Genomic DNA, 16655 nt, shown 5'->3' on the forward strand with positions numbered 1-16655 from the left:
ATACTAGTTAACATTTAATACAGTACTATGGGCCAGGTATTTTGCTAAGCATTCCATGTCTATTTAATTCTAAGAATAACCTCTAAGGTAAGTGCATTTAAGAATTCCCTAAGAATAATCAGAGGCTTAGAGATGTTCATTACCTTGCCACTACACAAGCAATACTTGGAGAGTCAGCCTCTAGAGCAGCCGCTGACCGTACCCTAGTGTGCCTTTCCCAGCTTTGGGAGACTCAGGGCATTCCCTCTGCTATGTCACAGAATCAAACTTCATTCCTGCCTGGTGAATCTCTTGCAATGCTGTGGTTCCCTGGGAAAAAATGTCTTCCTTTGATGTGTGCCACTCTTGCAAAGCCAGGAACATGCCATTGTTCTTACTCTGGCTTTCTTTATTACTCATAAGTAATTGTGGAAAAAGAGGAGCAATGCGGAATCAAATGGAGGAGGAGGAAGCAGGTGATGTGGTGGTTTCAGAAAGGGGGACACTCCCAGCACCCTGACTATATGGTAAAGCTTTTCATATGAATTTGATTTTCATTTTCAATTTTGTATAGTGCTTTCCCAGGATTCAAATGCCATGTAACATTGTGAACTTGAAACACAGTTTTTTCTTTCAATAAAACAACATAAAGGCAGTTTGTAAATTTGCTTTTACCACCATGAAACCTAAAAGAATAAAATCCATTAGAGAATATTATCCATTTAAAAGTCCTTATTCTGAGGCATTAGCCAGATTTTCCACTGGTTTCATTAGAAGAAACTGACAATGATTGTAGAGCACATTGGAGAAAGTTCCCCAGCTCGCTTAAGAGAAGCTTTCAACTTTTCAATTGCATTTTAAACCCGGTGCAAAAAAAATTATATATATATATATAATCGCAAAGTCTCTAATTCTTATTAGTTTCATTTTTTTCAACATTATTTACTGTCTAATGACAATTTTGTCTCTTGGATATTTTGATAGGGCAAAATTTAAATAATACTGAGGGACTAGGACTCTAATGGCTTGGGAGAGGGAAGAAAACATTAAATCTTACCCTTTTTTTGCCCGTTATTCTCTTTATTTTTGTGTGTGTTTTTTTTTTAAACTACCTGTAGAGAAAAACATTGGTATTTATGAACAGATGCAAATTTAAAATTTAAATAAAGCCAGTCATTGTAAGATCCATTATGGATCAAAACAGTGATTTTCTTTTGGAGCTACATGTTGCTTCTCTTATTTAGTGGGGACACTAAGTCAGTCAACTGACATGTAGCACTAAGATCCTAAATCAAATATTTGCACATTCTTGCTCTTTCACAGGCCCCTTGCAGCCTCACCCACGTTCAATAGTCCGGGAGATGGTCAAGGCCATTGGGGTCCCAGAATAATATTAACCGGCATTCTCAGAAACCTTGGTCACCTTGGCCTCTGAATTCACTTCAGAATAAAGTCTGAAAAGATGTCCAGTAACTTTAACACACAATGACCCCTATTTAATCACAGGACAATTAGGGCTGGCCCACCCCCACACACACATATTTCTGGACCTAGAACACCACTGCTCCCTTGATTATCTCGTAAAATGTTTGTTTTGTGTTCTCAGACCTCTGTTTGCAAATGAAAGATGCTCCAGTCTTAACAGCTTAAGGAGAAAGGGTGATTTACCGGCACATGTAAACAAACCAAGAGAGAGCATTGCACTAGCCTTACAGTCAGATGGATTCCAATCTAAAGTACCATCAGGAAACTCTGTGTCACTCTTCTCTGCTTCTCTCTGCATTGAGACTTGATTCTCTCAGGCTAGATTTCAGAAGAGAATGGAAATATGGCCACAAGCAGCTATGGGCTGCCCTCCTTATCATATAATCTCCAGGGAAGAAAGAAAGCATTTTTCCACTAGCTCTAGTTGGAAAGTGCAAGAAAGAACTCAGTCCTAGCTTAGGCTGGGTACCCATCTGTGGATATGAACCAATCTTTGTGGCCAGGGCTGAGGAAATAAGGTTGGACAAACTGTGGTCATGTCCCCACCACTGGGTGGCAGGGTAGAGGGAGTAAACGTGGGGAAGGAGAATGCTTCAGCTGGCAGCTCCCACCAAAAGCACAGAGCTGGATTAGGAGAAATCCACTTTCTTAAAGGAATATCTCACTACTGGAAAGGAGTGATAGGCAAAACCAATATCTCCTAGCCAGGCGTGGTGAAGCATCCCTGTAATCCCAGCTACTTGGGAGGCTGAGGCATGAGAATTGCTAGAACCTGGGAGGCAGAGGTTGCAGTGAGCTGAGATCGTGCCACTGCACTCCAGTCTTGGTGAAAGAGCAAGACTCTGTCTCAAACAATAAAATGAAAATAAATTTAAAAAAAAACAAAACATGTCCAATACACCTTCAGCTAGTGGTCAAGTTAAAATATAATATAGGCTGGGCACGGTGGCTCACACCTGTAATCCCAGCACTTTGGGAGGCCAAGGTGGATGGATCGCCTGAGGTCAGGAGTTCGAGACCAGCCTGGCTAACGTGGGGAAACCCCATCTCTACTAAAAATACAAAAATTAGATGGATATGGTGGTGGGCACCTGTAATCCCAGCTACAGGATTACAGAGGCTGAGGCAGGAGAATCACTTGAACCTGGGAGGCAGAGGTTGCAGTGAGCCGAGATTGCACCACTGCACTCCAGCCTGGGTGACAGAGTGAGACTCGATCTCAAAAAATAAAATAAAATATAGATACATACATATAGTGTAATACTTAATGAGCAACCCATACCATGGGTATTTGTACTTTAAAAGTCGATTCTTCTCAATGAACAAAAGACCTTCATGATCAATGAACAAAAGACCTTCATGATCTAAGAAATAAATCTCCAGTGGTATAATTTCAGACTCCATAATAAATATTTCAGACCCCATAATAAATACAGAGTGAACCACTTTGGAAAGGAGTCCCCTTCTAGCCTTCAGTAAGTGATACATGGTCACCTACTCAGAAGGCTTGCTTTGTTGTAACAATTATATGGCAAGAAGGGAAAAAAAGTGTTGATTCTAAGTGACATTTGTTACCTAGATTAATATTCAGCTATTTCTCTGTTATAGTTACAAACTGATGCTTACAGTTCTAACAAGCAGATTAATGAAATGTTTCCAAATCAATTAGAGCTCTTTTTCACCTCTGTGTGATTTTTCCCTGTTTGGTTCATTTTCTAAGCAGTCTATAGGTCGTTCAGGTCTGCCATTCAGGTCTTCTGATCAGAGGGATCAGAGGGATGTTCCAGAATATTAGGAATATTTTTAGGCATATTCATATTCAAATTAATGATACAGTGTGCTACCAAACTTCTTTCTTTTTAAAAACATAAACACAGTAAATTATTTCATTCGCAGGGTGCTTAAATTACCTCCAAGGAAATAAACGATTTAAGTCGATGGAAAGTTCAGCTGAAAAGAAAAGCCCCTTTATTACAAAACTGGCACAGCAGGAAACTTACTTACAGCCTGAGTGTGTTTGTTGATTTTACTTTGTTCAAATAATCACAACCCAAGGCGGATTCCTTCCATCATTTCCACACCTGAAATGCTTACAGATCTATTTAGCAGAACTCAGTTAAACACCTATTGTATCCCTTCAAAGCTTGAGTCCACCTTTTGGTATACTTCAGTATGCAGGAACCTAAGGTTAAATTTTAAAACAATCCTTGTGGCCGGTCGTGGTGGCTCACACCTGTAATCCCAGCACTTTGGGAGGCCGAGGCGGGCAGATCATCTGAGGTCAGGAGTTCAAGACCAGCCCGGCCAACATGGTGAAACCCCATCTCCACTAAAAATACAAAAATTAACTGGGTGTGGTGGTGGGCGCCTGTAATCCCAGCTACTCGGGAGGCTGAGGCAGGAGAATTGCTTGAACCTGGGAGGCGGAGTTTGCAATGAGCCGAGACCACACTATTGCACTCCAGTCTGGATGACAGAGAGAAATTCCATCTATCACACACACACAAAAACCAACAACCATCCTTGTTTCCTTTGGCTTAAAAGGACAGTTACTTTGCAAAAGACCTTATTGACTGTGTCCTGTTGTTCCTGCATGAGTATTTACTCGATCTGATGAAAATGCCTGCCTTTGACCAGAATATCAGGAACTTGGTTTATAGATTTCAAGCTAGCATACTTAAGGGAATGCATCCTTCTGAACTTTTTTTTTTCTTTTTTTTTTTTCCTCTCTGAATACACACAGCTACCAAATAAGGTGTCTAGCCTACACATGCATGTCCCCATTATCCCAATGAATGTCCTGGCAACTCTAAAGTTATCTCTTTGTTCCACTCCCATTAAGGAGGTACTCCCCAGGTAATGCTGGTACATCCCAGGGTAGACTTATCCAAGACTCAACGTCTGAATCGAGCCAGCTACACTTTTGAGGGGAAGCCTGTAATAGGATTGACATTTTAGTGATTTTTCAGTGACACATAACTTTTTAAACACTAGACAACTTATCCCATTTATTATAAGTATCAGACTATTGCTGTCCTACATTCTTGAGAAAGTCCGGAAATACATTTCTTTGCCAACACCCCAGAGCCAATTCTCGTTAATATTTTAAAGTGTATCTTTTATCATGATGCCCACCCCTAGGCACTCAGCTCAAACCTTCTCTCTCTTGCAATATTCTTTTTACCTCTCCACCTGCAAACTTCCTCAGGATCAAAGTTCCTATGGCAACTAGGTGTTAGGAAAAGGGGGATTTGGAGGTTATAAAAATGTTCTGGAATTAGATATAGCAATAGTTGCACGGTATTTTTAATATAGTAAAGCCACTGAACTGTACACTTTAAAATGGTTAATGTGGTGAATTTTGTTATGTGAACTTTATCTCCATTAGAAAATAAAAAAACAGTGATTAAAGCAATCCTCACTAACACTGACTAACAACCCTGTCAAGTGGAAGTGTATTTTAAAGAACGTGCTTTGGGCCTAAATAAAATCTTGAGTTGGCAGCATTCCAAGCATTTAGACAGAGGTCATGTTAATATTTATTGGAATAAGACTAGGCTTGAATAGTTGTCCACTTGTGTGTAGGTCTGTTGAACAATGTCACCTTTTCCTCTTCTAATTTCTGCCAGCCTAGCTCTTTCAAAGCTGTTATTCCCCAGACTAGCAACCAATTATTTGACCAAGAGTTCTACAGGTAACCTTCTTTCACCACTGAAAACAGATATTTGTTTTACCAGTCTACCTAGGGTTTTCTAAGAAAGTAACTAGTCTGGTCTTGGAATTTCACTGTTTCACATGCTGGGACTTCGTCAAAAACCACTGCTCACCATCATCAGACTTTATGGAGCTCAGGTTGATATGTAGTCAAAAGCACAAACAGTGTTTTTGCACTCTCTGCTCCCTACTCTCTATTATGTCCAACGGTGCTATTGCCCTGACAGAAAATGATGAGAACTTATGAAAACAAAAGGCAGAGATGTCTCCTCCAAGGAATCATTATCCCACCATTTGCAGGAAGGAATTTACTTTTACGGCACTACCACTGAATTTTCAGATACAGAAGCTACACCAAGATGGGATATTTTACATTTAGACCAACACACACCAGCAATTAACAGCAGGAAAAAATAAGAAAGCATAGGAGTGATCAGTTAAAGGTGTACTTTTTAAATATGATAAATTCCTAAGGAGTTTTGATATTTGCCTAAAGAAATAGCTTATATTTAACTAAAAAGTTAAATGTTAAAAAATCTATAGGTCTCATTCAGAGATTGCTTGTTAGTTATCTCTTCCTTTGTCCACTGAAAGTATTTTCCTGAAATAGAGCCACTATATCCCTAAACCAAAATCTTCTTCCTGATTTCAGAAGTTCCCGCAAGGATAAGCATCTGTTTCAGGAGTCCCTGCAGAGCTTAGAGATTTATTACACAGAAGATCCCAGGAAATGTTACTTCTTCCAGCTGGAGGCTGTGGCCTAATTCAATATGTACAAATTTAGTGTGATTGTGATTTTCAAGATGTCATTTTAGAGACCTATAGGCTTAAATAGCACTCAAGTTAAAAACTAAGCATTGATCAGGACTTTGTTGGTTGCAAGTGACAGAAACCAAAATGAAACCAGTTGAAGCAGGAAAGGGATGTATGAGCCACTCAGGCTGGTAAGGAGGCTGAACGGCAGGCTTTCTAGACTGCTCCCATGGCCCCTCCTTGCCTATTGACCCCACGTGGACTACTGCAGGCACAGAAAGGGAAAGGGTCCCTTGGCTGTCCAGGCTTAACAGTCTATAGTGAACATTTGTTGTTTCTACTCAGAACCACTTCCCCCTTCTTTCAGTAACAGAGGCATGATTTCTGTTACTGAAAGAAGAGTCCGAGGCAGGCGGATCACAAGGTCAAGAGATTGAGACCATCCTAGCTAACACAGTGAAACCGTGTCTCTACTAAAAATACAAAAAAATTAGCCAGGCGTGGTGGCGGGCACCTGTAGTCCCAGCTACTCAGGAGGCTGAGGCAGGAGAATGGCGTGAACCTGGAAGGTGGAGCTTGCAGCGAGCCAAGATCGCGCCACTGCACTCCAGCCTGGGCGACAGAGCAAGACTCCGTCTCAAAAAAAAAAAAAAAAAAAAGGAAGAGGGAAGAGACTGCCTTTCAAAAAAAAAATACAGAAAGTTATCTTATATCATTAACATAAATTCTTTTTTTTCCTTAGGTAGTTAGCACTGGCTTATAGTACTTGCAATCAAGGAACATTAATTCATACCCAACTTCAGGTAACAGAGCTTCCTTCTCACAGTCTACAAAGAAATCTCAGAGAAGGAATTTGATTTCCCTGCTCATATCACTTTCTTACTCCTTAGATCAATTACTGCAGCCAAGGCAATGGGATATTATCCTGGACCACACCTGAGTCATGTGCCAGAGGTAAAGGGCTAGGGAGTGTTATCAGATAAAAGAAGATGGGGAAGCTTTCTGGATAGAAGACAAAATACACCTCTCACTGTGCCCTCTAACCTGTTTTAGTTAAACCTTATAAACTTGGAGAAGAGAACCATCCACTGTTTTATCTTGTCAGGAAAGTACAAAATTTCTCTTCCTTTTTCTCCCTATCATTTTTACACTACTTATTTAGGTCCTTCCTTTGCGAGAGGTCTGGAAATCTATTTATTTTGTAATTAACAAAGGGCAAAAAGATCTACCCTGAAATTTTTGGTTGGGGTCCAGTGTTTTCTAACTACACCAGCTGTGGGAATTCAATGATGTCAAAGTCCCCTCCCTCCTTTGTTTATAAGACTAATTTTGGAATTATACCATTATCAGGAAATGGTGTTCCCTTCCTTCTGTCCATTCCTTAGGAATGGTACTTTTTGTTGGTTTGTTTAAAAAGAAAAGTCTTCTTGCCTCTGTATCCAGAGAGGTTGGATGAAGGGCAAGCACCAGCTAAATGTCAGACAAAGCACGAGGGAGTTGGAGCTTGATCAATTTCAAAGGTTTCATTCTTAGCTACAGAGACTGCTCTGATTACCTGAAGGACATGTACTGCTTGGGAATGCTGCTAAATAGCTCAGACTGGAGCTGGGGAGGAAGATACTTCCTTCCAGGATATTTGCAGAACAGTCTTGGGCACTCCTTTGTCAAACATCAGCAGATGGACATCAATTTGTCAACATAAGCTGAATTGGAGACTTTGGGGTTGCAAACAATTGGCAGCCAGCTGTCAATAGTGGAGCAGCTGTCCCTGGTATCAACCACTTGTTGACAAAGTAGAAAAAGTGAATGGTGTTCTCTCCGGTAGCTCCCCAGAAACCTCACTACTATTTTATTTAGTAACTCAGTGTTTCCGGATAGGAGGTTAAGGATAGAGATTAGCTACATTAGTCATATGAATACATTTGGAGGAAAGAGTAGATACTTCTAGGGAGCTTGAGCTTATCAAATCAAATTTAGAAAGGATGCACAAAACCAAATCCTGCTGGACAAGCAGGAGACTTCTGTTTGAAGGCACAGGATTTATTTCTGGCCAGTGGGATAATGTTATATGTATCTAATATGTATATTAGACATGTACCTCTGTGCATTATGGTAATCTATGTGCATATGGTAATTTACTATGGTATTCTAAAGATACACTGGCTTGGACCAGATTACCCTACTATGCCTCTAAATTCCTCAATTAAATAAAGCCATAATTTGATATTTGCCAAAGAACATATGATTAAAAAGAAGAAATATAAGAGGAACAGCATTCATTGTTCCTTAGTTGCCTCGTATGCAGTTGGATCCCAGAAAAAGTGTATTATTAACTCAGGCAAGCATAAGAAACAGGTCTGGCAAGACTGAAAATGTTACTGCTCTTCTGCACATGCTTTTCTTAATCCCAGAAACTGTGGCTATAAATGTCCCCGACTCCGCAATTTTCCACTAAGACCTGGAAGTCCTGCCATGCCAAGCTATCATCTGAATCTGGGCACACCGATAGAGCATCTGCTCCATAAAGATGGTCAAGACATGTTCCACGGGCTACTTTTTTCCCTGGCTTTCCTGGTAAATAAGGAAGGAGCCCCATTCCTATTCTAGAGAACTTTGAATAGAACTTGGCAAACAAAGGAAGGAGGAGCCCTCAGTCACAGACTGAACTTGTATTATTATACAGTTGACCCTTGAACAGCATAGGTTTGAATTGTGCTGGTCCACTTATACCCAGACTTCCTTCTGCCTCTGCCACTCCTGAGATGGCAAGACCACCCCTCCTCTTCCTCGTCCTCCTCAGATGCTGAGGATGAAGATCTTGGATCCATTTTTCTACTTAATGGATACTAAATATGTTTTCTCTTCCTTGTAATTTTCTGAATAACATTTTCTTTTCTCTAGATTACTGTGTTATAAGAATACAGTATATGTACATATAACACATAAAATTTGTGTTAAACAGCTGTTTATGTTATCAGTAAAGCTTCTAGTCAACAGCAGGCTGTTAGTAGTTCAGTTCAGTTTTGGGGTGTCAAAAGTTATATGTGAATTTTTAACTGTGCAGGAGGTCAGCAACCTTAACCCCTGTGTTGTTCAAGGGTCAACTGTAAATTGATTGATTGTAACTCAAAAAGGTAGTTTGCTGAGGCCAAGGAAATGAAAGGATGCAAAGAGAGATGGCAAGATAAATACATGTATGCTTCAGGAATGAAAGAAAGCAAGAATTGTTACCAGTCCTCAAAGGCAGAACAAGTACTTACAAGACAGATCAAGGGGATAAAACTTAGCTCTATAGAATCTCTACGTTATAATCTATATTACCTTAACTCTTAAAAAGGCTGGGTATGGTGGCTTACACCTATAATCCCAGCACTTTGGGAGGCAGGCTGATCACTTGAGGTAGGGAGTTTGAGACCAGCCTGGCCAATAGGGGGAAACCTTATCTCTACCAAAAAATACAAAATTTAACTGGGTGTGGTGGTGCATGCCTGTAATCCCAGCTACTCTGGAGGCTGAGGCATGAGGATCACTTGAATCCGGGAGACGGAGGTGGCAGTGAGCCGAGATTGCGCCACTGCACTCCAGCCTGGGTGACAGAGAGAGAGTCTGTCTCAAAAAAAAAAAAAAATCCCCAAATGTATAAGGCAATAGGATGGCAAAATTCTTTATCACACTAGGCTGTCTATAATGGGATTCTGACTTCAGGGAAATGTGTCATCCTCTAAGTTGACTCACAATACATCAACCTATTTGAAAAACAATGCCTTCCAGTCCCTTTGTCTCAGCTGACCAGAACAATTTTGATGGCTCTTCAGAGTAAATAGGTTTTTGTAACTTTGGATGAGTGCCAAAACCTCTGGAAAATTTCTGACAAAATGTAGTTAATTTTCAATATGCTTTTATTTCATTGTTGTAAGGTTTTGCCACAACCAGACATTATTCATTTTCATTTTAAATTATGTATAACATTAATTAATTCATAATTTTTATTTACTTTTTTTTTTTTTTTTTGAGACGGAGTTTTGCTCTGTCATCCAGGCTGGAGTGCAGTGGCACGATCTCAGCTCACTGCAAGCTCCACCTCCTGGGTTCATGCCATTCTCCTGCCTCAGCCTCCCAAGTAGCTGGGACTACAGGCGCCCGCCACCATGCCGGCTAATTTTTTGTATATTTAGTAGAGACAGGCCTTCACCATGTTGGCCAGGATGGTCTTGATCTCTTGACCTCGTGATCCACCCGCCTCGGCCTCCCAAAGTGCTGGGATTACAGGTGCGAGCCACTGCACCCTGCCTTATTTACTATTTTTTAAAGATTAGCAAGCTTCCAACATGAGAACTCCTTTAAAATACATATTATTAATTTTCAATTTTTAATACCTTATATATGTATTGTGATCATATTGTTAGATCTAAAAGTCAGGACAGCTGGGTGCAGTGGCTCCCACCTGTAATCCCAGCACATTGGGAGGCCAAGGTGCATAGATCACTTGATGTCAGGAATTCGAGACCAGCCTGGCCAACATGGTGAAACCCCGCCTCTACCAAAAATACAAAAATTAGCCAGGCATGGTGGTTGGTGCATGTAGTCCCAGCTACTCGGGAGGCTGAGGCAGGAGAATCACTTGAACCTGGGAGACAGTGGTTGCAGTGAGCCGAGATCGCGCCACTGCACTCCAGCCTTGACAACAAAGTGAGACTCTGGCTCAAAAAGAAAAAGTGAGGACATCTCTTGACATAAATTCTGATGTATAAATTTACATTCATACTCAAAGATATTTGAAATCAGGACCATGCTCCTGAATACTAGATCTAGTATCACTATACTTCTAATTCAAATAGGATTGCATGAGAAAATGGAAATGTCACGTTTATTGAACTGTTCTTATTTATGGATGTTAACCACTAAGTGTCACGTAGTCATAGAAGCAAAAGTTAGAACTGAACATACTAACTTTTAATAGAATGTACTTAGCTCCACAAATCTAAGAGATTGTCAAAGAAATTGAGGGAAATACACAGCTGACTACTCTGAATGTGAGAATCAGTGCTTAGTTTTATTAATTGTAGCAGAAGACAGTATTTAAACCAGACCTTATATAATCCATCTATCTTGATGCTATAAACAAAATTTCCAGATACAAGGGGCTAATCTTTTCTTTTTCATAGCCATAACTTTTCCTTGTAAGTCCCAAGAGAGAGTCAATAATTGAATTTCAGAAAAGATGACCTTCTTTTGAGGTTGTTTTTGATCTGAAGCCAAAGGGAGGTAATTTATTTAGCAGAAGCTGTGGATTCTAAACAAAGATACATATGTGGAAATAATGGCAAACAAAATAAATTACCTTAATTTATTCATCAATAAAGCAGTATCAAGATGGTAAGAATTCACATCAGAATAAATGCTCATGGGAATGGAAACTGGTTTGAAGTTTTCTTTTTCCCTTTTTCATGAGCACATGCTGCTGAATGCTTTTATTTCTATTATATAAAAAAGCTTTCATCCTTTGAAAACATTCCTGAAGAAAACTGATAGATCTACAAGTCTTCTGTTACCTCAATTATATCAGCTTTCCTTTTGGTTAATCTAAGGCAATAAATAAGTAAATACTCTTATCCCTTTTAAATGACTGATTTATCATGCATATTTCTTTTTCTTTCCTTTTCTTTTCTTTCTTTCTTTTTTTTTTTTTTTTTTTTTTTGAGACAGAGTCTTGCACTGTTCCCCAGGCTGGAGTGCAATGGCACCATCTCAGCTCACTGCAAACTCTGCCTCCCAGGTTCAAGCAATTCTCCTGCCTCAGCCTCCCCAGTAGCTGGGCTTACAGGAGCTCACCACCACACCCTGCTAATTTTTGAATTTTTAGTAGAGACAGGGTTTCACCATGTTGGCCAGGCTGGTCTCCAACTCCTGACCTCAAATGATCTGCCCCTTGGCCTCCCAAAATGCTGCGATTACAGGTGTGACCCACCACGCCGGGCCCATATGTCTATTTCTGTCTTGGTTAAATTTTATTTATATTATTCCTGGATTTATTACATGCATCCATTATAGTAAACACTCTTTTAAAATTAAGTGCTTATGAAAATTAAGCAAGAGTGAAAAAAATCTTGATTGAACTTCGAATCAAGGAAGGGGAAAACAAAATAAATCAATATACTAAAGAATTAAAATCCACATGAAATAAGCAAAATCCAAACCTAACTGAAATGTAAGGCCAGTGGCAGTGGATCACCCCTGTAATCCCCGCACTTTGGGAGACCGATGTGGGCAGATCACCTGAGGCCAGGAGCTCGAGACCAGCCTGACCAACATGGTGAAACCCCATCTCTACTAAAAATACAAAATTAGCCAGGCATGGTGGTACGTGCCTGTAATCCCAGCTACTTGGGAGGCTGAGGCAAGTGGAGGTTGCGGTGAGCTGAGATCGCGCCGTTGCACTCCAGCCTGAGTAACAAGAGTGAAACTCTGTCTCAAAGAAAAAAAAAAAAAAGAAATGTGATAGTAGTAGCTCCAGCCATTATGGAACTACAGGGAATTCTCCCTCAAGTCATCACTCTGCTCCATACCTGCAGGCGTCACATTATTTCCTCTTTCTAGATTGTCCTAACCCTTACTCCCACCCCATCTGCTTTGTCTTCAGATCTTTCTTAAAGGAAGTCTTTTGTGACTGTCTCCATCACCACTACCACCTCCCACCCTTTTCCTGGCCTTCTCATGAGTTATACACCCATAAACCTTGTGCATATGACAATCAGAATATCTATTATAGATATCTTTTTGCTTTGCTTTTCATTTTTTATCAATGTACTGTAGGTTTCTTGAAGAGAAACAAAGATGATGTCTTATTTCTCTTTGTATTCATGGCCTATCTCAGTACCTGATGCTTGATAGTCATAAGATGTTGGATAGATGGATATTGAATAAACCTTAATGGAATGTGTCTTTGTGTACTATTGTTTAATATGTTTATTAATTGTGAAGTGACAAAGAGAATTTGCTTATGAAGTGAAAACATGTAAAGGGACCTGAGTGGCAGATTTACCAGGGAATAGATTGTATTTTCAGATTGCCAGTGATATTCATGGGATCCCTAGACAGCTGCCGGCTCCCAGGTTTAAGAATATTATCAAATCCTGAGATTGGTTTGGAAGATTGAAACCGCTTTTCCAAAGATTATGACAGCCAGAGAAATCTAGTGTGGTTGACTCCATCTTGCTTTTAGCCTCATAGGCTGGCATTCTTGCTCATTCCTGGATGTAGGCCAAGCTAATCATGGCCTGCAGGCTGCATGCAGCAGCCCAGGATGGTTTTGAATGTGGCCCAATACAAGTTCATAAACTTTCTTAAAACTATGATACTTTTTTGCAATTTTCTTTTTCTTTTCTTTTTCTTTTTTTTTTTTTTTTTTGGCTAATCAGCTATTGCTAGTGTTAGTGTATTTTATGTGTGGCCCAAGACAATTCTTCCAGTGTGGCCCAAGGAAGCCAAAAGATTGGACACTTCTGGTTTAACTTGAAAGCAAGGATGATAATAGCCCCTCCCTAGAACTGATCCCTTCCTCATTCCTGGACTGAAACCATCTTTGTAAGACTAATGAAAGACCACAAGATTAGGATTATGTGAGGGACCTGCCTTTCTATAATCTCTTGCCGCTCAGGAGTCATGTGACTAGAAGTCACAAGACTTGTGACTATCCCAGTTGCCCCTGTAGATAACATCACTATTATAAAACCTATGATTGGCCTTTTGAGATGTTTTACAGGTTTTTGCATTCTGGCAACCAACTAACCCCACCTGGATGCATGATTCATGACTCAACTGGTCCTGTGACCCCCACCTAGAGGCAGACTCAGCACACAAGGACCACTTTCCATACCCCTTTGATTTTACCCCCAACCAATCAGCAGCATCTATTCTCTAGCCCCACTGCCTACCAAATTATCCATAAAAACCCTAGCCTCTGAGTTCCTGGGAAGGCTGATTTGAGTAATAACTCTTCTGTGTGGCTAGCCTAGCACTAATTAAACTCTTTCTTTACTGAAATACCACAGTCTCAGTGAATTGGCTTTGTGCGGTGGGCAGAAAGAACTCATCAGGTGACCACATTATTAGACTGATTTTGACTTATCTCTAACTGTGTTATGTTATGACTTTTCATTTCACTAGCTCAACTCATATATAGATGGCACATGTATTTAGAGGGCTTGTAATCTAGAGCTCAGTGTTCAAATCAGAGCTTTGTCACTAAGTTGGCCAATCCTGTAAAACTGAACTGAACATTAATTCCAAAGTCCTTTCTATTCTACTCTTTTTTTTTTTTTTTTTTTGAGACAGAGTTTCACTCTTGTCGCCCAGGCTGGAGTGCAGTGGCATGCTCTCGGCCCACTGCAGCTTCTGCCTCTTGGGTTCAAGTGATTCTCCTGCCTCAGCCTCCCAAGTAGCTGGGATTACAGGTATCCACCACCACACCAAGCTAATTTTTGTATTTTTAGCAGAGCGAGGTTTTACCATGTTGGCCAGGCTGGTCTTGAACTCCTGACCTCAGGTGATCCACCCACCTCAGCCTCCCAAAGTGCTAGGATTACAGGCATGAGCCACCATGCCCAACCTCTATTCTACTCTTTAAATTGGTTGGCCTCCCTACCCCAGTTGGCACACTGGGCCAGCACCTGGCCCCTGTATTGACATGCCTATCCCTTCAGCCACTTTGAACCTGTCCATTCTGCACACCTCTTTCTGAACTCTTCCTGACCTCCTCTGGCCATGCCACTGGTCAACAGTTTTATAATTTTTTTTTTTTGGATCCAATATTCAAGGTAACTTTTCTGGTTCTTACTGCAGTCCTTAACTAATCAATATGTCCCTTGATGGACGTTTGCTTCCAGCTGTTTTAGGTAATACCCTGCCCAATTCTGGTCTAGTCCTTAGCATTGTCTCCTATGTGGTCTGACATTCCCACCAAATTGATCTGGATCTCACAGATAGGAAGATCTCTTGTCCATGTATGGTGGCTCACACTTGTAATCCCAGCACTGTGGGAGGCCAAGCTGGAGGATGGCTAGAGCTCAAGAATTTGAGACCAGACTAGGCAGGATAGTGAGACCCCATTTCTACAAAAATTAAAAAAAAAAATAGCTGGGTGTGGTGGTGCATGCTTGTAGTTTCAGCTACTCAGGAGGCTGAAATGGGAGAATCACTTGAGCCTGGGTGGTCGAGGCTACAGTGAGATGTGATTTTGTGACTTTCCCAGTTGCTCCTGTAGATAAGCATCACTATTGTAAAACCTAAGATTGGTGTTTTGAGATGCCACTACACTCCAGCCTGGGCAACAGAATGACAGTGAGAGACCCTGTATTAAAAAAAAAAAAAGGCTTAGGAATTTAACCTTCATTGGTCTGGCTCAAGTCCACTGTTGCTTACCTTCATCTAGCCGTCTAGAGCTTTGTTATCTAATCTCTAGTCCTTCGCAGATAGTCTCATAATTTCTTTTCTTTAACCAACTCAGTGCTTTACACTTAAAACAGGTTAATTATGTAGGAAGACAGCTTTGGGAACATCATTTTCATAGTCAAAAATTCTTTCACGGATTCCCATTGCCTGTGAAATAAAATTTATATATTTTAGCCTGACATTCAGGGCCCTCTATGAACTGGCCTCAACATTTATTTCTAGATTTATTTCTTAAAACTTTCTTTCTTATACTCATATTCCCTGTCTCCATCATTTGCCCAACAAAACATCTGGTGGAAGTTATCTATCTCTGTTCTCCACTGCTACCTGGTTGATTTCACTTTGTTTGCATGGTTATAGATCTCAGATGAACATATAATTTTGCTCAGCAAAGCAGCCATGATTTTTTCCCCATAGATTGCTTTCTCACTATTCTGTACCCTCACACTTCTCTTCAAACTTCTCTCTTCATCCCCTATATGTACACCCAGGAAAATGGCCTTACTTGTTTGTTTGTTTTGAGACAGAGTCTTGCTCTGTCGCCCAGGCTGGAGTGTAGTGGCGCGATCTCGGCTCACTGCAACCTCAGCATCCCGGGTTCAAGCAGTTCTCCTTGTCTCAGCCTCCAGAGTAGCTGGGATTACAGGTGCCTGCCACCACTCCTGGCTAAATTTTGTATTTTTTAGTAGAGACAGGGTTTTGCCATGTTGGCCGGGCTGGTCTTGAACTCCTGACCTCAGGTGATCTGCCTGCCTTGGCCTCCCAAACTGCTAGGATTACAGGTGTGCACCACTGTGCCCAGCCAAAAATGACCTTACTTATGACTCATTGAGAGCACACAAGCCATCCGTGAGGGATTCTTATCTTTTATCTTTCCACTACCAAATCTAAATTCTTGCTTCTTCACTTGTGTTCTCCTGATTGCTTTTTGTTAGAGTGGAAAAAGGTCCCTCCTCCCATTCAAGGTCTGTCGCTCCACCTGGTGCTCCAGACTCATCATTCTCATCTTTCCAGTGATGTACGTATTTGCCTCATCTCATGCATGCATCATATACTCCTCTTTACTAGCTCATTACTATCTGCATAGGAACACGTTGGTATTTCACATCTCTGTAAAAACTTCCTTTGATGCCTCATTTCTCAGTCTCTTTGTCCCACTCTCACCTTAGAATAAGGTCAACGTATTGAAAAGATTATCTCCACGCACTGTCTTCACTTCTTTACCTCCCTCTCATTTGCTGTTTAATCCACCACATTCTGGTTCTTTCTACTCC

At 40.7% G+C, this 16655-nt stretch overlaps 1 protein-coding gene across 1 annotated transcript in view; it reads left to right on the forward strand.

The window, feature by feature from the left end:
- The window catches only part of CCDC192 (coiled-coil domain containing 192), a 227003-nt gene that overhangs the window by 162986 nt on the left and 47362 nt on the right, over positions 1-16655 (forward strand). The gene's annotated exons all lie outside the window — the stretch shown is intronic.

This window comes from Pongo abelii, chromosome 4 (assembly GCF_028885655.2).
Source record: "Pongo abelii isolate AG06213 chromosome 4, NHGRI_mPonAbe1-v2.0_pri, whole genome shotgun sequence".
Lineage (NCBI taxonomy): Eukaryota > Metazoa > Chordata > Mammalia > Primates > Hominidae > Pongo > Pongo abelii.